Raw genomic sequence first — 24245 nt, forward strand, 5'->3', positions numbered from 1 at the left:
ATGATTGGAAGTGAAAAGGCCTTGAAGGAGAGCTGTGTTCAAGAAAGTCAGAAAGGAGTTATGCTGAAAGGTAGAGTTGCACACTTATTTGGAGTTGGGTAACAGGTAAATTCAAACCAAGATCATTGCTCCAGGACCCATCCACTCTGGCAGATCTCCCTTTAAGTCACTGAGAAAGTCACAAAATAGAGCCTGGGCTTTAGCCCCCTTCCTGAATACACATCAGCAATCTACCAAGTAGTGGTAACATTCAAGGATGCTTATAGGGAACCTACAAATAGAAAGACCACTTAATTTATCATCCAAGTTGGGACATTTTGACAGTGAAAGGGGAGCAATTAATAACTACCTTGGCTTGATAGGTATAAACTGGGAATGTCCCAGGCTGACCAGGATGGTAACCCTATGCTAAAGTTGTATTTGTATGAAAGAAAGTGAAAGTGAAAGTCACTCAATTGTGTCCAACCCTTTGGGATCCCATGGACTATACAGTCTATGGAATTCTCCAGGCCAGAATACTGGAATGAGTAGACTTACCTTCTTCTCCAGGGGATTTTCCCAATCCAGGGATCGAACCCAGGTCTCCCACATTGCAAGGAGATTCTTTACCAGCTGAGCCACAAGGGAAGCCCAAGAATCTTGGAGTGGGTAGCCTATCCCTTCTCCAGTGGATCTTCCCAACCCAGGAATTGAACCAGGGTCTCCTGCATTGCAGGCGGATTCTGTACCAACTGAGCTATCAGGGAAGCCCAAGTTAGGAAAAAACATCCTTTCTCAATGAAAATTTAGAAAAATATACTATCTACAACATGGACAAACTGTTAAAGACAATTTTAAAGGCACAACATGTCTAGACAGAAAACTTAGAAATAGGCACTTACTGTAGACCCAAGAATTAGGAAAAGACAGCACCATATAGTCTGACTTGACAAGTAGATGGCACTTTGGGGTAAAGAAAGTTTACTTCTGTTTCTTGGAGGATCAGCCCTGTGCCAGGGCATCAACTTGGTGATAAAGTGCAGGTGCATGTCAAGTCCCCAAGTCCCCTTGACCAGGCATGTTTATGTAATGTTCAGTTGGCATAGTCATGTATGATGATCCTGCTTATGACTGCAGGAGAATATAAGTTTCAAGAGATATATCAAGCTGTCTGAGGAGACTTAATGCCATAAAACGTGTACTGAAATAATACATGTGGGCCCATAGTGCAGTGGTAATCCACCTATCAATGTAGGAGATGCAAGAAATGCAGGTTAGATCCCTGGATGGGGAAGATCCCGTGCATGAGGAAATGGCAACCCACTCAAGTAGTCTTACCTGGAAAATTCCATGGACAGAGGAGCCTAGTGGCCTACAGTCCATGGAGTTGCAGAGAGTCAGACATGACTTAGTGACTGAGCATGCAAGTCAATAATAATCAATGCCAGATTAGAAAATCAGCATGCTGAATACTTAAAAAGTAATATGGGAATCTACTCATAATTTGAAACAGGAACAACATTGGTGAATAACATGAAAGTATCCTGGATTAAAACCATAAAGTGGTCCAAATGGGATAGAAAAGAGGGGAAAACAACACATTTATAAGAAAAATTAAGAACATTTCAAAGAAATATTCAAAAAGTCCAGAAAAAGATAAATAGTAGATGAACTGTAAATCAATAGGTGTCATATGGACATCAGGTTTCTTGATCACAAATGCAGGCCAGAAGATAATGGAGTAATAATTTCAAACCTTTGAAGGAAAATAAATGTGATCCTAGAATTTTATATCCTGCTAAATTATCATTTAAAGATGAAATCACAATGAAGATATCAGACAAACAAAGCATCATAAGGGCTACCATATAAAAACCTTCTTTGAAAACACTTGTTACAAAAATATGTCTAATTAAATTAATTAATTCAATACTATGCTATAAAATTTTTAGTGAGAAGAGTGGGTATATGAATAGGTAAGGGAAGCCCAGAGAAAGGAAAGATCGTTTTAGCTCATGTTTCTTATCTGAAAAACATATATTGATGTTTAGAATATTCATAGTAAGAAATGACTTTAAGCGTGAGTCTTTGTGAATTACATTTAACTGCTAGAAGAAAAAACTATAATGCACTATATAACTTCCAAATAAAACAATCTATACAATGAAAGATCATGTAAGAGGAGACAGAAAAGCAGAAAGAAATGAAAGTGTAAGAAATAGAAAATAGAAAGTTAAATAGCCAAGATAAATCCTCATATAAAGTTAACTTCAGTAAATATAAATAAGTTGAATTCAAATACCAGAAGACTGGATTAAAAATACAAAAAAATTGAACATTTTTTCTAGTTGATTTATTCTTAAAATAATAGGCAATAGATTGATAATAAAAAGTTTTAAAAGATATATCAATCAATATGAACTATAAGAAATCTAATGTGAGTGATTTAAAACTAGAAAAAATAGAATTCATGATAAAATTCATCCTAAAACTTAAAGAGGTTATATATACTAGTAAAAGAAACGATTGATCAAGAATATATAACAATTCTGAACATACAGGTACCTAAAATAGGCTGTAAAATATGTGATAAAACAGCTGCTAGAAACATAAGGTAAAATCGAAGACTAAAAAAATTTAAAATAAAAGATTACTATTTTACTGCAAGTTTCTTAAAACCATATAGGTCAAGCAGAAAAAATCAAGGAGAGATAAAAGTTTAAGTAATGCTGTTAATAAGTTCACACTAAATGATTTAGGAAGAACTTCATATAAAACAAAGACAACAACAACACATTTTTTCAAGTCATGAGAATTTCACAAAAATTTTCAGAAAGAATAAACACATTATTTTAAAGAAACAATAACATCATGTAAGATAGAGTCTCCTTTGATAATGTCATATGCATAAAATCAACAGCAAAATTTTGTGTATATGATTATTAAAAACAAATTTAAAAATTATATGCAATCACCCTTGAATTAAAGATGAAATCAGGAAAAAGGTAAAAATGCTTAAAACCAAAATGAAATGACAAAACACTATTGCTTTGTTAGAGTGGGTATTTTTTCAATGCTTCCTTTCAGTTCAGTTCAGCTCAGTTCAGTCGCTCAGTTGTGTCCGACTCTTTGCGACCCCATGAATCACAGCACTCCAGGCCTCCCTTTCCATCACCAACTCCCGGAGTTCACTCAGACTCACGTCCATTGAGTCAGTGATGCCATCCAGCCATCTCATCCTCTGTCATCCCCTTCTCCTCCTGCCCCCAATCCCTCCCAGCATCAGAGTCTTTTCCAGTGAGTCAACTCTCCACATGAGGTGAAAGTTATTAAACCAAAAAGCTATTGTTTGGATAATTGAAGGTGTATGTGTGGGTATATATATATATATTTTTTTTTTTCTATTATGGGACATTTCCGTGGTGGCAAATTAGAGTACCCAGAGGATGACCTTAAAAGGAGGAGGCTAAAATTGGGAGAAAAAAAGAGTTACATGTTGTTTAGAATGAGTTATATTTGATGAGCTTGCTGCTGCTACTGCTGCTGCTAAGACGCTTCAGTCGTGTCCGACTCTGTGCGACCCCATAGACGGCAGCCCACCAGGCTCCCCCGTCCCTGGGATTCTCCAGGCAAGAATACTGGAGTGGGTTGCCATTTCCTTCTCCAATGCATGAAAGTTAAAAGTGAAACTGAAGTCGCTCAGTCGTGTCCAACTCTAAGCGACCCCATGGACTGCGGCCCACCAGGGTCCTCCGTCCATGGGATTTTCCAGGCAAGAGTACTGGAGTGGGGTGCCATTGCCTTCTCCGATTTGATGAGCTTAGGTAAGGTTATATCTACAAAGCCATATAAAGGCACACCTCAGAGATATTGTGATTTTGGTCCCAGACTACCAAAATAAAAAGAGTATCCCAAGAAACTGAGTTAACACAATCTTTCTGCTTTCCATATGAGTTATGTTTACACTATATTGTAGTCTATTAAGTGTGCATACGTGATACCTTAATTTAAAAATAACTTTGTTGCTAAAAACCATCATCTGAGTCTTCAGCAAGTTGCATTTTTTTTTAATACTAACACCAAAGATCACTGATCACAGATCACCATGGCAAAAATAATAATGAAAAAGTTTGAACTATTGAAGAGAATTACCAGATTGTGACATAGAAATGAAGTGGGCAAATGGTGTTGGAAAAATAATGTGGATAAACTTGCTTGACACAGGGTGGGCACAAATCTTTAATCTGTAACAAACACAATGCTATGAAGTGCAGTAAAGCAAAGTATAGTAAAATGAGGTATGTCTTTAAATGTATGTGTATGTATATGTGTACGTGTATGTATGTGTGTGTATCAGGCTAAAGGTTAGTTATAAAATGTCAACAGTTAGTGTCAGGGGCCTTTACACTTTCTTTCTGTTTACCCTAAAACCATCTGTATGTCAGAATCACCTGTGGAAGCAAAACAATAAATAAAATCCAGATACTCAAGACCTACCTCTGAAGATTCTTATTCAGTGGGGACTGGATTTCCTCTATGTTTAAAAGTCTCTACAAGTGATTCTGATACAATCATAGACACAGTGTAAAGCTTTTGCTTTATATGAAATAACACCTGATTATTTTATAGTTGTATCAACATGTTCTATTTTTGATGGGTAAGTCTGCTGTCAAAATGCACTCCCCACTCTGAAAAAAGAAGGAACTAGTACTCTCTACTGCCACTTGGTGGCAGCATACATATATTGCAAGGGCAGTTATACTGTAGGAGTCCAATTTAATGGAACCTTTTAGAATTGGAATATTATAAACAGATCATGTAGTCAAGCTTCCAACTTTTATAGCTGCGAAAACTAAGGCCATATAAATGAAATAATTGATCTCTAAAGAGTGTTAGTGAAAGAGTATGAAATAAAAAATATCTATGAACTTTTAATTTTGTGCTATTTCTTTTGATCTTAAGTATTAACTCAAACTTCAGTGTGACAGATTTAGGATTGAATTCTTGTTCAGATTTATTGGTTGCATGCCTTTTAGTAAGTTGCTAAAACATTTTGAACTTTGCTTTTCACATATGTAAAATGGTGAGCCTTGACTGATACAAAGTATGAAAAAGATTAACACTGTTCTTAACATACACAAGTACTTAAAAAATTTTGGCTTTCAGCTCTCTTAAACAGCCTTATCCTTTAGCAATAAAAGTGTCTTTCAGCTAGAAAACCACCCCAGAGCTGACAATGTTCTGGCAAGAGACATAGGATTCTTTTTCTTTATATCTCATATTTGAATTGCATTTAAACATCAATATCTCTTGTTTATACTGTATTAATGAATTTGATAGATGAATTTTAAAAAGTAATATGCAAGAACACATGTATACCTGTGGTGGATTCATTTTGATGTTTGGCAAAACTAATACAATTATGTAAAGTTTAAAAATAAAATAAAATTAAAAAAAAAGAATTATGTTGTCTTACTCTAAAGAAATATAATTCAATAGTGGTAGCTGAAATGATAAGCAGTGTTTGGACAGGGGGTTTGTATTGGATATGAACAACCTGTACTCTTGTTCTCCTATTAAGAATAACTAGAATCCTTTCAAAATTTGCTTTCAAGGGTGGTTATTTTCATCTGACTCATTTAAGCTACCTGCAAGAGAAATACAATTTCCTGAATCCTTGTTTAAAAGACTTTTAGTATAAAACAAATAATTTTCTGCAACATTTCCCAAACTTTTCATTATCAAATTGGGTGAGGTTTCTCAACGATTATCATTTCACAACAGTATCTCCATTTTTACCTTCTTTAAATGAATTGGCCTAGCAGATGTGCAATTAAAACAGAGCTTCATTCTTAACATATTTTACATTTTGTATTCAAACAGTAAGAAGAAAACAGGATCAGGGAATTGAGCCATAAAAGTGAATGGATTACTGATACATGCTACTTTATGGATGAAACTAAATGAAAGAAGTCAGACACAAAAGGCCACATAGTACATGGTTCCATTTATAAAAAATGTCCAGCGTAGGCAAATCCATATGTTGAGGGAGTGTGTAATTTCTTTGGTTCTGTCTCACCGCAGCAAAAATTTGAAACAGCAGACCAGTGTTGCAGCGTGGTTACAGCTCAGTTTTATTTGGCAAGCAAAGGAAAATACATGCTCAAGGTGTGAGGGCGGGCCAACCCAAAAGAAGAGTGGGGCTCGATTTTGGCTCCTCTTTTTATATGCTTTTTTCTCCTCCCCCGAGCCTGTCCTATGTAAATTGGACTAGCCAGGAGGGCTATTTGTTTCACCTGAGGTTCTCACCCGTCCTTGGACCTTCCTTTGTTCCATTTTCGTGGATTTCTCCCTTCTTTGTCCTTTAGCCACTGCCATTTTGGACTCCTTTTTCTATTCTAACTACCTAACATTCCCCCATCAAGGGATGAAAGGCCCAATTCTTTGGGAATAGGGGCGTCAAGGTCTCCCTGGTTACTTCCTGGCTGAACTGGGACAGCGAGAGGCATTGGGCCTCCCCCTCTTGCTAGTCTCAAGCCTCAGAGTCCTTATCATCGTGTCGTGAAGTCACTCAGTCGTGTCCGACTCTTTGTGACCCCATGGACTGTAGTCCACCAGACTCCTCCATCCATGGAATTTTCTAGGCAAGAGTACTGGAGTGGGTTGCCATTAGTGTCCATCTAAGAGTGAGTGATATTTTCTGTGGTCCGGTGTAGTTTTATATATCCTTGTTGAATTGGCACTGCATGTCGTAGCTTGTTGACCTGGGAAGAGACAAAATGGGCTAAATAATTGATAATACATGGAGCAATCATAAGCAGCATCAATATGGTGATAACAGGGATTAGTAAGGGCATTAGCCAACTCCAAATTCCCCCTCACCAGGAGAAGAATCCCCCAAAGAGAGATTTTAGCCACCCTGAGAACTCTCCAGCTTGTTCTTTGAGATTCTGTAGGATCTTAATGTTTTTCTTGAGGATTGTGAGACTTTCTTTAACTTAGCTGGAGGTATTTACCCAGAACAACACATCTCATTCAAGATGGCTCAAGTTCCTCCTTGTTCAGGGATCAGGAGATCTATCTCCTGTCTGTTTTGGAGTATAACACCTGCCCAGCCGTGTTGGCTCTTTAGAGCTATCCTGAGAAAGCTTATCCCCAGAAACTTAATTTTGGGGGTGTTCATTAGAATGGCACTCATTTGTAGTCCTGAATAGGTACCCAAGATCCCCCAGGGGCTCACAGGTGTATTGAGTGTCCTCTTCTGTTTTCTTCCATGGCTTGACTCATGAGTAGTGAATCCAGGAGTCATGTCCTGATACCTTGACTGTTGTGGGGGTAGAAGTATTACAGGGTAAGAGCCCTTCCATGTGGGCTGGAGTTGAGCCTTTGGGGACCCATATTTCCAAACTTTAATTAGGACTTGAGTCCCTGGAGCATATACTGGTGGCTCTTTAGAATCTTTTGGGTCCTGGTTGACACCCCACAAGTGTATATCTTGTTGGAATTGCCCAATGGCCATGGTATAAGGTTGGAAGGTCTGAGCCTCTGCATCTAGGAAGAGGTCATTGACATAAGCAAAAGATCTACCATATAGCTTCTCATAAGGACTAAGACCAACCTGTTCCTTAGGGGCAATACAGGTGCTGAGGAGAGCTATTGGTTAAGCCTCCTTCCATCTCAGGGAGGTATCCTGGGTTATCTTTTTTATTGCTGATTTTAAGAATTGGTTAACTCTCTCTACTTTTCCTAAAGACTGAGGCCTCTAGGCACAATGGAGATAATAAGTAATGCCCAGTGCTTTAGAGACCCCTTGGGTGACCTTAAAAGTAAATGATGTCCCATTGTTACTTTGTAATGACCTGGGCAGACCAACTCTCAGAAAGATTTCATGGAGCAGTTTTTTTTTTACCACCTCCTCAGCCTTCTCAATCCAGGTAGTAAAGCCTTGAATCCGTCCTGTGAATGTATCGATCATGACTAATAGGTATTTTTACCCTCGAGAAACTCGCATCTGGATGAAGTCCATCTGCCAGTCCTCTCCTGGCAGGTCCCACGCCATTGGATGGGCTGGGTCAGCTGGGGTCTTTGAGCTCCTTGCGGGGGTTTAGTTGGCAAGTGGGACAAGAGGAGACCACTTGCCATATAGTTGTTTGGAGGCCTGTTCTTCTGAAGGACCTTTCTAGTAATCTCTGGAGGGCCTTCTCCCCTAAATGAGTGGTGGCATGTAAGGAGTTAACCAACTTCCATTGGAGGTTCCCAGGCAGAAAAAAGAGTCCCTCCTATTGGAACCACCCCATATAATCTTCTTGAAAGCTCTCACTCTTAGAGACAAGAATGAAAGGAGAGAGAGACCTTGGGGGTAGGCAGGTGGGTAGCTGGGTTAAAAACTTCACAAGGGCATATAATCAGGCCTGGATTTTCCATCAGCACTACTTGATATCTGAGGATCCCTTGATCAGACATCCATAAATGGTCTCTCCTATTCAGGAGTTGTTTCGCTTCGTGGCTGGTAAAAATAGTTTGCAGCCAAGAGAGAGCTTTAAAGCATCTACTGTCAGGACTGCAATAGCTTCAAGATTTTGAAGGCAGGGAAAAATCTCTTCCCAATAGGGAGTAGGACACCCAGGGACCACCAGAAACTGGTGGGAAAATATTTATTCATCGTAGCAACAAAGAAGTACTTGGGTGAATCTTTTTGTAATTGTTTTTCCTGTAGTACCCAAAATGGTACAGGTTTGGGAGGAGAAGGCTCCAGAGTAGGAGGTCAGGAAAGAGTAGGTAGCCCCTGTGTCAACCAAGAAATTCTCAGACCTACCTGCCATAACCAGTTTCACCCTTGGCTATAGCCACGTGATGGTTATCTGTAACAGGGGAGCTGGCTGGAATGGGCCACTTCAAGTCTGTTGAACCATCATGAGGGAAGGCTGGGTGCTTGACCTTGAGGCTCCTGGGTCCTGAGAGCAGAGTGCTGCCCAGTGTCCCAATTGATGGAATTTGTAGCAAATTTTAGGAGACTTGTCACAGTTTGGACATTCTTTGGCCCAATGTCCCGCCTGTCTACAGATAAAGCATTTACCTCCTGCCTTGTCCTTTAAGGCCTCAGGGTTTGCCATAGGGCTTCCCTAGAGGGCAACTGGCATCTGGGCATGTCTTGTCTGTTTCCTTTTCTTCCTTTCCTGGGCCTTGGCTTCCCTCTCATGTTCTCTGTTATAAAAGGTATTGGTGGCTGTCTGGACCATCACATCTAAAGAGGCAGCAGGGTTCTGCTGCTGTAGCTGTTATAACTTTATCCTGATGTCTGATGCACATTGGGACAGGAATTTGTCCTTTAAAATCACTTGCCCCTTGTAAGAGTCTAAGTCCAGACTGGTAAACTTTTGAAGGGGCTCTTTAAGCTTTTCCAGTAGGCAATGGGGTTCTCATTGGGCTCCTGAGTTATTGCTGAGACCGGGCACAGTCCCACAACTAAAATGCATCCTGCTATTTCCATGGGTGGACTTCCTTAGGGGTGAGTCTTTCTGAAGCTTATCCTACCCAGTACCGTTGCAACCTGAGAGCCAGGGGTCCCAGGGTCAGGGTGCAGATCCCCATGCAGGCAGAGGTGTGACAGCCTCCTGGAGATTGAATCCCTGGGCAGGTCAAGACAGGTTGGCCTCCTGAGAATTGGGTCCCTGGGCAGGTTGAGGCATGTCGACTTTCTGGAACCCCCGGACTGGTGGATTCCCAAGCAGGTTGAGATGTGACAACCTCCTGGAGATTGAATCCCTGGGCAAGTCGAGCCATGTCAACCTGCTGGGACCCCCGGACTGTTGGATCCCCAAGCAGGTTGAGGCGAGACAACCTTCTGAGGACCAGATCCCTAGGCAGGTCGAGGCAGGTCGACCTCCTGGGACCCCTGACTGGAGTTGGGCATCCCTAAGGTCTCCAGCATGATCAGTACTGGGTAGGATAAAGGGGTTATAATCTTAGCTCATTGCTGGTTTGTCCACCGTGGATAAGCCTTATCCTCTTGTTGCTCTGACGGAATGGAAGTCACAGATTTCCTCCCCTAGTCCTCCATAAGAGCAGTTTCAACACCTCCATAAGGTGTTTCCAATGGTAAACATTTCATTGTCATAGACCTACTTTAGGTAATAACAGAAGTAATGACAAAGGAGTGGGTTATCTGGTCCTGTTAGGGGTATTAAGAGTATTTTAATAATAAGCTGGGTGGAGTTATGTTGCCTACAAGGGGGCAGGGTCCTGGTTGTAGGAGTTAGTGAGTGGATTAAGAAAAAATTTATAAGAGGCAACAGACTAGATGTTCCATAAAAGTGGAGTGGATATTTGATCTGGGGATATGTTTGTAACTTTAGGAGAAGGGTGGTAAAGGTTGGGGCCCAAATGGCCTGCAGGGATAACTCACAAAGTGGCAAAAATTATCCCTGGAAGCCCAGTTGTCCTTGAAGTTATGCCACCAACAGATGGACTTCTAGCAGAGATTATGTGCCTGATACCCGCCCTAGGGGGTTCACTGAGAGATGCTATTGTTGCACATGTTGTAGGCAACATGGAAGATGAAGGCGTGAGTATCTAGAGGGACTGAATATGATACAGTATTTCCCTTCCAAGGGCCGGCTATTTTCTGGTTGTCCCTCGAGAAGATTTTAGAGGCAAATTGTGGGCCTAGACAAGGCTCAGGAAAAGAGCATGATGCAAGAGCAAATGGGGCAGGGCACAACTTTTGAAAGAATGACATAGCCCAGGGGCATAACGTAAACTGATTAAAATCAAATGAGTCCAAGATGACAGACAAGTCAATTTCAACTAAATCTTGATTCTCAATCCACAAGCTAAATGACACACCCAGAGGTGTCAGGACAGTTCCAAGGCATTATCAAAAGACTATGACTTAACAGTGGAAGTGACAAATAGATTCAAAGGATTAGATCTGACAGACAGAGTGCCTGAAGAACTATGGACAGAGGTTCATGGCACAGTAGAGGAGGCAGTGATTAAGACCATCCCCAAGAAAAAGAAATGCAAAAAGGCAAAATTGTTGTCTGAGGAGGCCTTACAAACAGCTATGGAAAGAAGAGAAGCAAAAGGCAAAGGAGAAAAGGAAAGATATACCCATTTGAATGCAGAGTTCCAAAGAATAGCACAGAGAGATAAGAAAGCCTTCCTCAGTGATCAGTGCAAAGAAATAGAGGAAAACAGTAGAATGTGAAAGACTAGAGATATCTTCAAGAAAATTGGAGATTCCAAGGGAAATTTTCATGCAAAGATGGGCACAATAAAGGACAGAAATGGTATGGACTTAAGAGAAGCAGAAGATATTAAGAAGAGGTGGCAAGAATACACAGAAGAACTATACAAAAATGATCTTCATGACCCAGATAATCACGATGGTGTGATCACTCACCTAGAACCAGACATCCTGGAATGCGAAGTCAAGTGGGCCTTAGGAAGCATCACTACAAACAAAGCTAATGGAGGTGATGGAATTCCAGTTGAGCTATTTCAAATCCTAAAAGATGATGCTGTGAAAGTGCTGCACTCAATGTGTCAGCAAATTGGGAAAACTCACAAGTGGCCACAGGACTGGAAAAGGTCAGTTTTCACTCCAATCCCAAAGAAAGGCAATGCCAAAGAATGCTCAAACTACTGCACAATTGCACTCATCTCACATGCTCAAAATTCTCCAAGTCAGGCTTCAACAGTATGTGAACTGTGAACTTCCAGATATTCAAGCTGGATTTAGAAAAGGCAGAGGAATTAGAGATCAAATTGCCAACATCGTTGGATTATCAAGAAAGCAAGAGAGTTCCAGAAAAAGGTCTATTTCTGCTTTACTGACTATGCCAAAGCCTTTATATGGATCACAACAAACTGAAAAATTCTTCAAGAGATGGGAATACCGGACAACCTGACCTGCCTCTTGAGAAATCTGTATGCAGGTCAAGAAGCAATAGTTAGAACTGGACATGGAACAACAGACTGGTTCCAAATCAGGAAAGGAGTAAGTCAAGGCTATATATTGTCACCCTGCTCATTTAACTTATATGCAGAGTACATAATGAGAAATGCTGGACTGGATGAAGCACAAGCTTGAATCAAGATTTCTGGGAGAATATCAATAAGCTCAGATATGCAGATGACACCACCCTTATGACAGAAAGTCAAGAACTAAAGAGCCTCTTGATGAAAGTGAAAGAGGAGAGTGAAAAAGTTGGCTTAAAACTCAACATTAAGAAAAATAAGATCATGGTATCTGGCCCCATCACTCATGGCAAATAGATGGGGAAATAATGGAAACAGTGACAGACTTTCTTTTCTTGGGCTCCAAAATCACTGCAGATGGTGACTGCCATGAAATTAAAAAACACTTGCTCCTTGAAAGAAAAATTATGACCAGCCTAGACAGCTTATTAAAAAGCAGAGACATTGCTTTTCCAACAAAGGTCCATCTAGTCAAAGCTATGGTTTTCCAGTAGTCATGTATGGATGTGAGAGTTGGACTATAAAGAAAGCTGATCACTGAAGAATTGATGCTTTTGAGCTGTGGTGTTGGAGAAGACTCTTGAGAGTCCCTTGGACTGCAAGGAGATCCAACCAGTCCATCCTAAAGTAAATCAGTCCTGAATATTCATTGGAAGGACTGATGCTGAAGCAGAAACTCCAATACTTTGGCTACCTGATGTGAAGAACTGACTCATTTGAAAAGACCCTGATGCTGGGAAAGATTGAAGGCAGGAGGAGAAGGGTATAACAGAGGATGAGATGGTTGGATGGTATCACTGGCTCAATGGACATGAGTTTGAGTAAAGTCCAGGAGTTGATGATAGACAAGGAGGCCTGGTGTGCTACAGTCCATGGGGTCACAAAGAGTCAGACATGACTGAGCGACTGAGCTGAACTGAAGTGATAAAATAGATAACTGATAAACTAGTAGCACAGGGAACTCGACCACTTTTTGATGACCCAAATGGGAAGGAAAACCACAAAAGAGAGGATATATGTATATGTATAGCTGAGTCCCTTTGCTGTATAATAGACTGTGCGACTGAACTGAACTGAATCAGAAGACCAAGGAATGGGTGGTTCCCCAACTATTGGAATGATTCTCAAACTCATTAGCACATGAAATCACCCAACTCAGGAAAACTAACCACACCACATTTCATGGCCACCACATGCCCCCTCTGCGATGGCACACACTCTGGACTGTGCTTCTTTCTGAATCTGAACAAATCTACCTCTTACCTATTGCTGTGTCTCTCACTGAATTTTGTTGCAGAGAGACATCAAGAGCTCGAGCTTCATTAGTTCCTGAAACCAGGCACTGTGGGTTTTGGCCAGGCTCAAGTCCCATTTGGATACAACTGAGTAACTAAGCATAGCACAGAGTCTCTGCCATGTGAGTTTGAGTCCCCATCTTAGGTAAATAGTTTCAAACACAACTTTCAGAAGTGGAAACATGATGATCTGCCCAATGCTTTGTAAGCAGTGGTATAGATGGAGAGAGGAACTGAAGGATGGGGGGAAAAAGCAGTGGGAAAAATGTGCCAAGGAATCCCCTTCATAGCCTGCTGGAAAATCTGCTGAATACCTGACCTGTGCTCACAGTTTTCATTGCCCTGATCCTTGGCACAAAGATTGAAGACAGAAGAACCCTCTCCCGCTTGGGCACAGCAGATAGTAGAACCTTCGGGATACACTACCAGAGTCCCTCAGTTGCACCCACTGCCACTCACCTGTTTGCAGAGGGTTCAAGAAAACAAGAAATGAGAGATCATAAAGGAATTAAGATTTTGTTAGCCATATGTCCTTCCAGCCATAGGGATGAAGATCTCCTACCTTAGCTGGAGGTCTTCTGGAATCTGAGACTGAGCCACGTGAGCCTTCTGCCGAGTTTGTTTTTGCTGTCCCAGTTTCCAGCACGCTGGGCTTCTTGTCACTTCCACTGCATTAGGTGTCCTTCACATTCAGCTTCCACTTCGTGAGCTTCCGCTGAGTTGGGCTTCTGCTGTCCTTGGCCTCTACCTCGTGGGGGCTGAGCCAAGATTGTTTCAACCAGTTAAATCTGAGAAATGGCACCAGATACGTTGGGGGAGTGTGTAATTTCCTCCATTCCGTCTCAGCAAAAATGTGAAATGGTGGGCCAGTGTTACAGCTTGGTTACCGCTCAATTTTATTTGGCAAGCAAAGGAAAATATATCCTTGAGGCATGAGGGTGGCCCGACCCAAAAGAAGAGTGGGGCTCAATTTGGGTCCTGTTTTATATGTTTTTTTCTCCTCCCCTCTGAGTCTGCCCTATGTAAATCATGCTAGCCGGGAGGGCTGTTTGTTTCACCCAAGGTCCTCACTCACCTTGGACCATCCTCTGTTCCATTTTCTTGGGCTTCTCCCTTCTATCTCTTTTAGCCACTCCTTTTTGGACTCCCTTTTCCTTTTCTAACTACCTAACACATAGAAACAGAAAATACATTAGTGGTTTCCAGATATTTGGAAGAGAGGGAAACAGGGAGTGGCTGCTTGAAATGGGTGCAGATTTCCTTGCAGGGGGATGGAAATGCCTCGCAACTAGATAGTGGTGACAGTTGCACAGCATAGTGAAAGGACCAACTTCCGCCAACGTATACAATGCACTGTAAAATGATCAGTAGGCTACGTTTTATGTTCATTTTACTACAATAAAAATGAGAAAGAATTAGACAAAGTCTTTGCGTTTGGGGAAGTAAGCTGAACTGGTCAAGAGAAAGACACCTCTACTATGCAGTTTTCTCTCAGCTCTCCCAGTGTGTTGGTCCTCAGCAAAAAGTAGGCTGAACCTGTAGATGATAGTCATTCAGCATGGTCCAAAGATGAAAGTGAAAGAGGAGAGTGAAAAAGTTGGCTTAAAGTTCAACATTCAGAAAACGAAGATCATGGCATCTGGTCCCATCACTTCATGGCAAATAGATGGGGAAACAGTGGAAACAGTGGCTGACTTTATTTTGGGGGGCTCCAAAATCACTGCAGATGGTGATTGCAGCCATGACATTAAAAGATGCTTACTCCTTGGAAGGAAAGTTATGGCCAACCTACACAGCATGTTAAAAAACAGAGACATTACTTTGTGAACAAAGGTCTGTCTAGTCAAGGTTATGGTTTTTCCAGGGGTCATGCATGGATGTGAGACTTGGACTGTGAAGAAAGCTGAGCACTGAAGAATTGATGCTTTTGAACTGTGGTGTTGGATAAGACTCTTGAGAGTCCCTTGGACTGCAAGGAGAGCCAACCAGTCCATCCTAAAGGAGATCAGTCCTGGGTGTTCGTTGGAAGGACTTATGTTGAAGCTGAAACTCCAATACTTTGGCCACCTGATGGGAAGAGCTGACACATGTGAGAAGACTCTGATGCTGGGAAAGATTGAGGGCAGGAGGAGAAGGGGACAACAGAGGATGAGATGGTTGGATGGCATCACTGACTCAATGGACATGGGTTTCTGTAGACTCTGGGATTTGGTGAAGGACAGGGAGGCCTGGCTTGCTGTGGTTCATGGGGTCACAAAGAGTTGGACATGACTGAGCGACTGAACTGAAAGGAAAGTAAGGATACATAAAATAAAATCCAACTATTCTTCTTTGGAGCTTCCCTGGTGGCTCAGTCCGTAAAGAATCTGCCTGTAATGCGAGAGACCAGGGTTCAATCCCTGGGTTGGAAAGATCCCCTGGAGAAGGGAACAACTACCCTTCCCAGTACTCATTCTTCCCTGGTGGCTCAGTTGGTGAAAAGTCTGCCTGCAATGTGGGAGACCCAGGTTCAGTCCCTGGGTTGGGAAGATACCTTGGAGAAGGAAATGGCAACCCACTCCAGTATTCTTGCCTGGAGAATTCCATGGACAGGGGAGCCTATGGGCTATAGTCCATGGGGTCACAAAGAGTTGGACATGACTGAGTGACTAACACTTTCACTTTTCATTCTTCTTTGGCTCATCTATGATGGGTCAACTTCCTCTCTGCCATATGGATATTCATGAAGACATTTACATTTAGGCTTCCACAACTTCAGTACTTTACCCCCAGCCCCTTCAGACATGAAGTCAACAACACTCCTTAATCCAATGGACTAATCCATGCTTGTCATAATCAGTTTTATGGAAAGAAAAGGAAAGGAGGAAAAAGCCTCCCCACTGGCTTGGTGGTCTTGGGATGAAATGGATGCTGAAGATGGCTTGGTTGAAAAACTGGAAAATTTTATTTTCCTTTTTCTTTCCTATTAGGTCTTGTGCCCACTTCCCAATTCCTTTCTTTCAAGCAGAAAATATATTAAGTAGCTACCTTTTTCTTTTAGTAAAACAAGTATTGTTTTAAATTTCTTGTTGTTACATAAATGATATTGCTTTGTTTTGATTTGTTTTTACTGCCAAGTGAGCATTGGTGGTTGATGCAGGGGGTATCTTGGGAATGTACCTTTTTCAAGATTAAGTGTAAAAGCTTGTTTTTGAATTGACTTTTACTGGGTGCTTCAAGCTTTGCTTTTGGCTCTTTGATAGGGGCATTTCCTTTGAGGTTCCAATAAATAAATGATTCTATGTTCACCTGGGCACTTTTTTGGTGATTTTTCTATGTGTGCTCTTTAATAGCCAGATGTGGATTCTAGGAAAATGAGATATAAATGAATATAAGTAATCTGAAAGTTTTAGAATTTGCTTTGGTTGTATTCCTGGTCTCATTCTACTTCATGTAGCAGATGGCTTTAGAGAGCAATTAGCTATATATTTATTAAATATTATACAAATATGCCAATATTATAAATAAACATATTGCTATATAAATGTAATATATTAATATTTACATTGATGTATAACAATTATATTAAATATTTATGTATAACATATACAAGTATATAATATATTATTAATATAATATATTCATGATATTAGTGTGATATATAACATTGACTATAAAATAATTATATCAAATATATAAATATTCAGGCTTCCCAGATGGTACAGTGGTAAAGAATGCAGGTTAAGGAGATGCAAGAGATGTGGGTTCGATCCCTGAGTCAGGAAGATCCCTTGGAGAAGGGAATGGCTACCCACTCCAGTATTCTTGCCTGGAGAATTCCATGGACAGAGGAGCCTGATGGGTCACAGTCCATGGGATTGCAAAGAACTGGACATGACTGAGTGATGGGACACATATAAATATACAGTTATTATAATGATATGTTTAATATATTCTATACAATAAAATATAATGTATTTTAAGACAATTATATAATATAAATATATGCATTTATAAACATATTTATACATTTTAATTATATAACATGCATTATGTTATGCATACAAGTAGGTATGTATACTTAAAATTTTATTATGTAGGAATCTGTTCATCATAACAACTGATGTAAAATAAACAATATTTTAAATCAAATGGGCTATAATCTTACTACCTACACATAACTACTTTAAAAATTTTGAACATTATCTAAATCATACTTGCATATCTCTCAACTATTTTTTTAAACATGTACATATACACGTTTATATATGATATATATGTATAATACCAGTTTTCAGTTCAATGTGTGTGTGTGTATATATATATGATTATATTCCTGTGTATGTATATAAATATAAATGTTTTCATATATGTGTATAATGTATGTATGTTTCATATGTTTATATAAATGTCATACAAATTATGTGTATATAAATACAGAAATATACTTATTTAAAAAAAGGGACTAAAATAAACATAGTTCTCTAAGAATAAAAATAGTTATGTCTCACTGGTTCAATAACTCTTTATAGTTTTCTACTGCATGTGTTTCTGTAAGTGTTATGAACAATTCCCCTTTGTTGAATGTTGTTTTAATTTTTGCCATTATAAGTTAGGCTATGAAACATATGGGGGGGCAAGAGTATTTGAAAAACTCTCCTAAAAGAAAACAGTTAGGTATGCTAAGTTAAATGTAAAAATCTTATTTTCAAGTACATGGCTGATTTTGGAGGTGTGTAATAGAAATGTCCATGACCCACGAATGAAGGGTGGTGCATAGCTGTGAGAGTTAAAGTTATATTAAGAGTGGATTTAAGATTTTGATAGCCTAGAACACAAGCTGGAAAACCTCATTTTGTGGAGCCAAATAGCAAATATTTAAGGCTTTGTGGACCAAAGAGGCAAAATTGGGGATATTATTTAGGTGCTGTGCTGTGCTTAGTTGCTCAGCCATGTCTGACTCTTTGCAACCCCATGGACTGTAGCCTGCCAGGCTCCTTTGTCCATGGGGATTCTCCAGGCAAGAATACTGGAGTGGGTTGCCATGCCATTTCCTTTTCCAGGGATTGGACCTGGATCTTCTGCTTGTAGGTGGATTCTTTATCATCTGAGCCACCAGGGGAGCCCGCATACATATATATTAGGTATTTATATAACCATTAAAATGTTATCACTTAAAAATGTGAACATTTTTCATAGCTCATAAGCTGTAAAAAATAGGCAGCTCTCTGGATTTGAGACACAAGCCATAGTTTACTGACTTAGAGACTTGGTTTTAATGGTTGTGACCACATGGGAGGCAGGAGATAGGAGTCCATCCCTACTAGATGGGAAGTTAGAACTAAACCCGTCCCTCGCTTCACCTGTAATGAAAGGGTGTGCCAGGAGGAAAAGTATCTATGAGGAAAGGGAAACAAAGACCAAATTATCTTGGCCTCTACTCTAGGCAGGAAACAAGTAGGAAATCCTGAAAATGTTGAACCCCAGACCTGTGTTCACAGTGTTTGGGTTGTAAATTTGTTTGTGGTTCTGCAAATAGAAGCCCCCAAATTAAAGTGCTTCCAAAGGGGTAGCATTCCAAACACAAAACTAAATCCTTTCTGGAGAGGTAGAACTTCAACCCTGGCTTAAAGGGTCCCACAGATAAAGTTTAGCTAAACATGAGCTCATAAGCTAAACTTACACAATAATGAGGAAATCAGCTACAATGTGAGAGAATCAGCAAAAGCAGTCAATACTAGAGTTAGATTCCCAAGGCCATCCATTGGATGTTGAAATTACCAAGTGCAAGGGAGAAATATATACATAAAACTAGAACTTAAGGATATTTTATAAGACTGGGTAGAATCTGTTTTAAAAAATTAAAAATACATGTCATTGATAAAGGTAAAAACTCAAAGATTGTTTAAAACAGATTAATTATGGAGAAGAGTGAAATTATACTGTTTTTTAAAATATGGCAGATCAGATATTCTGCCTAGTTGTATAAGTAGACTGATCTTTAAAAACACATACTATTTTAAAGACTTACTAACTCTACAGTCGGGGCTTCCCTGGTGGCTCAGTGGTAAAGAATCCTCCTGTCAATGCATGAGATGCAGGTTTGACTCCTGGATCTGGAAGATCCCCTGGAGAAGGAAATGGCCACCCACTCCAGTATTTTTACCTGGAAAATCGCATGGACAGAGGGACCTGGAAGGTACAGTGCATGGGGTCACAAAAGAGTCAGACATGACTGAGCAACTAAACAACAACAACTTTATAATATTTAAGGGCTTTGCTCCAAAGAAAAGTGAGAAGTAGCAAAACACAGAAAGTCTAGCGGGGAGGAAGTTGATATATTCATTGCTAAGGAAGAGCTCCGCCTTAGACCAGTGACAATGTGGAGGAGCTGACCCTTAGATACTTACACTAAGCTGAAATCCTCAGAAATGTTTAAGTATTTATAAAACCAAAAAAATTTGTTTTAATTAATGACCAAGTATTTTAACTGACATCAGAAGAGTAAAACAATAAACCCTGAGAATGTTGGAAAAAAATAGAGGTATGAGCAGAACTTAATAAAACAGAAAAAAGTATAAAACTGAGGGGATTTAGTAGGTCAAAATGATATTCTTTGAAAAGATTTTAAAACAATCACTTTGATTACGAAAAACAAACAAATAAGCTACAGAAAGAATCTGAAAAATGTTCTAGCAGAGGAGTCAAACAGAGAATATATGAAATGCCAGTAAATTTGAACATTTATGTAAAATGGACAATTTCCTAGTTCCTAAAGTTTACCAAAACTGACACAAGAGGAAGTATATAACTGGAGTTCTTTAACCAGTAAAGGAATTAAGTCAATAGTTTAGAATCTTTTACCAAGAAAATATCAGATCATTTGGGAAGTGAATTCTATCAAATTTCTATAAACAGATAACATCAATATTAATAAAGAAAAAACTTCTAAAGAGTTGCAAAAGAAAAATGCTCCTTTATTCATCTTACAAAGTCTATATAATCTTGCTACTGAAAATAGGATAGCACAGTAAGGAAAATGAAATTTATAGGTCAAATTTACTTGTGAATATAAAAGCAAATTTTTAAACTATTATATCAGCTGGCTCAGTTCACTAAAATGAGAAAAAGCATGACCAAGTTAGGTCATTCAATGAATGAAAAAGTAGTTTAATGTCAGTAATATATAAATTTAAATCACCCACATTTTATTTCTTTCATTTGTCTTTTTAAAAAATTGGTTAAGTACCTATATTGATCCTCCTTGTATTCGGCATTGTCCTAAGTGGTTTATATATTTGCTCCTTTAAACCTTTTATTATTCATGGGAGAAGTTTCGATTTTGCTTCCATTACTTAGGTAATACTCTTAATACCCAGGAAAGTAAGGTAACATTTGCAGGTTTGTGTGGTTGGTCATTGATGGGACCAGGACAGAAACCATCCAAAGACTACTTGGAAACAGAGCTCTGTATTGACACTCATGTTATAGACGAAAGGAAAAGAACCATGCACTTACAATATAGTTTAGTGCTCACATTATAGGTTAAAGGAAAGGAACCATACACTTACATTATAGATAAACACTCACATTACAGGTTAGAAGAAGAAACATGTGCTTCTCTCAGAAGATGTAAAGAAAGCAAATCTATTTGTAAAATATTCCCCAATTTCTTTTGTTTCTTTTCTGACTCTTGTAGTACATTTTGCCATGAAGAAAAATTAATTCTTATATAATTTAAATGTATCCTTTTTTCTTTGTAGCTTAGAAAGGTATTCTTCATGAATAATCTATTTCAAGTCTCCCAGGTTTCTACTGATGCTTTTACAGTGTCATTTTTTAAAAACTAGTTGGTATATCTAGAATTTCTTAATGATTAGCCATATTTTCCCACTTTTGTTGAATGATTTTTGCTACTGATCCAAAAATGCCAATTTTATTATCATCTCAATTCCTTTATGCTCTTGAATCTAATTTTAATTTAAGGTGCATCCTGTTCCACTGGATGTTTCTTCTATTTCTGAACCAAAATGCTACTTTAATTATAATATAATAAATGTGATATAGTTAACATATTACAAGATATAATAAATAGCATAATATAAAATAACAGTATAATTTACCATATAACAAGGTCAAAAGAAAACAAAACTATACAATCATTTGAAACATCCCCCAAAGATATTTTGTAAAAATCAATATTCATTTCTAATTTAAAATAAATAATAATAGGGATATATGAATACTTCCACAATAAGAAGTAATTATATAAGAGAAAGAGGTAAATAATAAAACTTTAGTAACATAGGCAATACATGCCAGACAAGATGAAGGTGCCTAATATAATGTTAAATAAAAACAATTATTGAACACTGTTTTTGAAGCACTTATGAGTTCAGTGACAAGAGAAAATAATATCTCATAAAAAAGAATATCTCATTCTTCTTAATGTCTGTACATGTTTTCATTGCATGAATATAGCAGCTTATTTAATATGTCACTATTCTACATCTGGATTTCTAGGTTCTTATGGAATTTTATTTTATTTATTTTTAAATTTATTTTTGTTGTGGTATGCAGTATCTTTAGTTGTGACATGCAAACTCTTAGTTACGGTGTGTGGGATCTAGTTCCCTAACCAGGTATCAAACCTGGGCTCTATGCACTGGGAGGGAGTCTTAGCCACTGGACCATCAGAGAGATCTCTTTATCGAATTTAATTATGCAAAAATGTTTCAGACTCTAGGACTTCCTCTTTTTGTATCTTTTGAAAGCAACAATATCTCCAGAGATGATTTATTTCTGCTGGCTGCTCCAGCCACTAGCAGACTATGGCTACTTCTCAGTTCTTCCTGTCACATTCCTAGCCAATATGAAAATGCAAGGCAAGAAGGTCTTCTTCTTTGGAGACTGTAGAGATAAGTCTTGGTGGTAAAGGTTAAAAATAGGAACACCAAACAAATATTTTCCAGCTCTAACTATGTGTCTAACTCAATGAAACTAAGCCATGCCCATGGGGCAACCCAAGACGGGTGGGTCATGGTGGACAGATCTGACAGAATGTGGTCCACTGGAGAAGGGAATGGCAAACCACTTCAGTATTCTTGCCTTGAGAACCCCATGAACAGTATGAAAAGGCAAAATGATAGGATACTGAAAGAGGAACTCCCCAGATCAGTAGGTGCCCAATATGCTACTGGAGATCAGTGGAGAACTAACTCCAGAAAGAATGAAGGGATGGAGCCAAAGCAAAAACAATACCCAGCTGTGGATGTGACTGGTGATAGAAGCAAGGTCCGATGCTGTAAAGAGCAATATTGCATAGGAACCTGGAATGTTAGGTCCATGAATCAAGGCAAATTGGAAGTAGTCAAACAAGAGATGGCAAGAGTGAATGTAGACATTCTAGGAATCAGCAAACTAAAATGGACTGAAATGGGTGAATTTAACTCAGATGACCATTTTATCTACTACTACGGGCAGGAATCCCTCAGAAGAAATGGAGTAGCCATCATAGTCAACAAAAGAGTCCGAAAGGCAGTACTTGGATGCAATCTCAAAAATGACAGAATGATCTCTGTCCATTTCCAAGGCAAACCATTCATTTATCACAGTAATCCAAGTCTATGCCCCAACCAGTAACGCTGAAGAAGCTGAAGTTGAATGGTTCTATGAAGACCTACAAGACCTTTTAGAACTAACACCCCAAAAATATGTCCTTTTCATTATAGGGAACTGGAATGCAAAAGTAGGAAGTCAAGAAACACCTGGAGTAACAGGCAAATTTGGCCTTGGAATACAGAATGAAGCAGGGCAAAGACTAATAGAGTTTTGCCAAGAAAATGCACTGGTCATAGCAAACACCCTTTTCCAACAACACAAGAGAAGACTCTACACATGGACATCACCAGATGGTCAACACCGAAATCAGATTGATTATATTCTTTGCAGCCAAAGATGGAGAAGTTCTATACAGTCAGCAAAAACAAGACCAGAAGCTGACTGTGGCTCAGACCATGAACTCCTTATTACCAAATTCAGACCGAAATTAAAGAAAGTAGGGAAAACCACTAGACCATTCAGGTATGACCTAAATCAAATCCCTTATGATTATACAGTGGAAGTGAGAAATAGATTTAAGGGGCTAGATCTGATAGATAGAGTGCCGGATGAACTGTGGACTGAGGTTCATGACATTGTACAGGAGACAGGGATCAAGACCATCCCCATGGAAAAGAAATGCATAAAAGCAAAATGGCTGTCTGGGGAGGCCTTACAAATAGCTGTGAAAAGAAGAGAAGCAAAAAGCAAAGGAGAAAAGGAAAGATATAAGCATCTGAATGCAGAGTTCCAAAGAATAGCAAGAAGAGATAAGAAAGCCTTCCTCAGTGATCAATGCAAAGAAATAGAGGAAAACAACAGAATGGGAAAGACTAGAGATCTCTTCAAGAAAATTAGAGATACCAAGGGGACATTTCATGCAAAGATGAGCTCGATAAAGGACAGAAATCGTATGGACCTAACAGAAGCAGAAGATATTAAGAAGAGATGGCAAGAATATACAGAAGAACTGTACAAAAAAGATCTTCATGACTGAGATAATCACGATGATGTGATCACTGACCTAGAGCCAGACATCCTGGAATGTGAAGTCAAGTGGGCCTTAGAAAGCATCACTACGAACAAAGCTAGTGGAGGTGATGGAATTCCAGTTGAGCTATTTCAAATCCTGAAAGATGATGCTGTGAAAGTGCTACACTCAATATGACAGCAAATTTGGAAAACTCAGCAGTGGCCACAGGACTGGAAAAAGTCAGTTTTCATTCCAATCCCAAAGAAAGGCAATGCCAAAGAATGCTCAAACTACCGCACAATTGCATTCATCTCACACGCTAGTAAAGTAATGCTCAAAATTCTCCAGGCCAGGCCTTAGCAATACGTGAACCGTGAAATTCCTGATGTTCAAGCTGATTTTAGAAAAGGCAGAGGACCCAGAGATCAAATTGCCAA

General features: G+C 39.2%; 2 long non-coding RNA genes across 7 annotated transcripts in view; one reads left to right on the forward strand and one right to left on the reverse strand.

The window, feature by feature from the left end:
• Positions 1 to 24245, forward strand: part of LOC129650188 (uncharacterized) — a 47271-nt gene that overhangs the window by 15833 nt on the left and 7193 nt on the right. The window lies entirely within an intron of this gene.
• Positions 6092 to 24245, reverse strand: part of LOC129650186 (uncharacterized) — a 36600-nt gene continuing 18446 nt past the window's right edge. For 4 of the 6 annotated variants that reach the window (XR_008713662.1, XR_008713659.1, XR_008713660.1 and 1 more), the window contains 3 exons: positions 14332 to 14423; positions 13819 to 14014; positions 6092 to 6743 (listed from right to left, as the gene is read on the reverse strand). This is a non-coding gene — a long non-coding RNA (uncharacterized LOC129650186). Of the gene's footprint in view, positions 6744 to 13818; positions 14015 to 14331; positions 14424 to 19266; positions 19428 to 24245 lie in introns of all 6 variants that reach the window. The other 2 variants (XR_008713663.1, XR_008713658.1) reach the window with 1 other exon arrangement.

Source organism: Bubalus kerabau, chromosome 4 (genome assembly GCF_029407905.1).
Source record: "Bubalus kerabau isolate K-KA32 ecotype Philippines breed swamp buffalo chromosome 4, PCC_UOA_SB_1v2, whole genome shotgun sequence".
Lineage (NCBI taxonomy): Eukaryota > Metazoa > Chordata > Mammalia > Artiodactyla > Bovidae > Bubalus > Bubalus kerabau.